Raw genomic sequence first — 1200 nt, forward strand, 5'->3', positions numbered from 1 at the left:
CCCAAGAGAGAGATATATTCTTTTCAATCCATGAGGGGCTGCACAACATTCACGGAAAAGGATAGGGCAAGGAATCAGACAGCCCGGAGACATGCTGAAGGAGCTAGCAACATGTAGAAAGGAAGACAACCAGCGGTGCCATTGGTAAAAGACTAACAGGCAGAACACTCACTCTAGTCCTCAAGAGCCATTTCTGGCAATGGTAAATTATCTGGACAAAGGACTGCAGCTAAGGGGGATAGGAAGTAGGAGACGAGTTTAAAGAGAGAGCCAAGCTGTGACAAACACAAAGAGCACTATAGTGAACAACACAGCTATTAACACAAGTCTTACTGTTCACCACGTGACTTTGCCAACCATGTAGTCAGGACAGTACAGGAGTCTGGATAGAGCGTTTTGTGTTGTAACGCAGCTTCATGGCAACTTCTAATGACACGCTTCAGAGAAATAAACCCATAACCACAAAGGACTTCAGCTCCAGTGAGTGGCAAGGAAACTAATAACAGGATGCTAGACAATGCTACTATAGACAAAAAAATAATCTGCAGCATACAAATATATAACTAATAAAAATGCTACTGCGTAATTGAATAAAAAATATTAATTCAACAAGGAGCAATCGTGCTGGAACACAGTTAAAGTGAATAGAGGGATGTTGTTTGACTGACCTATCTGTGAAACATGGCTGGCCAGGGCCCGGTTGCTACTTTGACCGCGGGGTCAGGTGTCCACCTCAATGGCGGAACTCTGGGGTCGTAGTCCGTTGATCAGGTATCCACACTGTGCTCTGAGGAGACGATGGACGTTGGATGGGGAAGACGCAAACATTACGGACACACACGGACAAATGAACAAGTCATAACTACTCAACATACAGTGGCAAGAAAAAGTATGTAACCCTGAAATACCTGGATTTCTGCAAAATTGGTATAAATTTGATCGATCTTCATCTAAGTCACACAATAGACAAACCAGTCTGCTTAAACTAATACACACAAACAATAGAAGTTTATCATGTCTTTATTGAAACACACCGTGTACACAGTCAATGCCAGGGTGGAAAAAAGTATGTGAACCCTGGATTTAAATACTGGTTGACACTCCTTATGCAGCAATAAACCTCTCACACATTTCTGTAACAGTCGTGGCCAAAAGTTTTAGAGAATGACACAAATATAATTTCACAAAGTCTGCTGCCTC

The sequence above is a fragment of the Salvelinus sp. IW2-2015 genome, linkage group LG22 (genome assembly GCF_002910315.2).
Source record: "Salvelinus sp. IW2-2015 linkage group LG22, ASM291031v2, whole genome shotgun sequence".
Lineage (NCBI taxonomy): Eukaryota > Metazoa > Chordata > Actinopteri > Salmoniformes > Salmonidae > Salvelinus > Salvelinus sp. IW2-2015.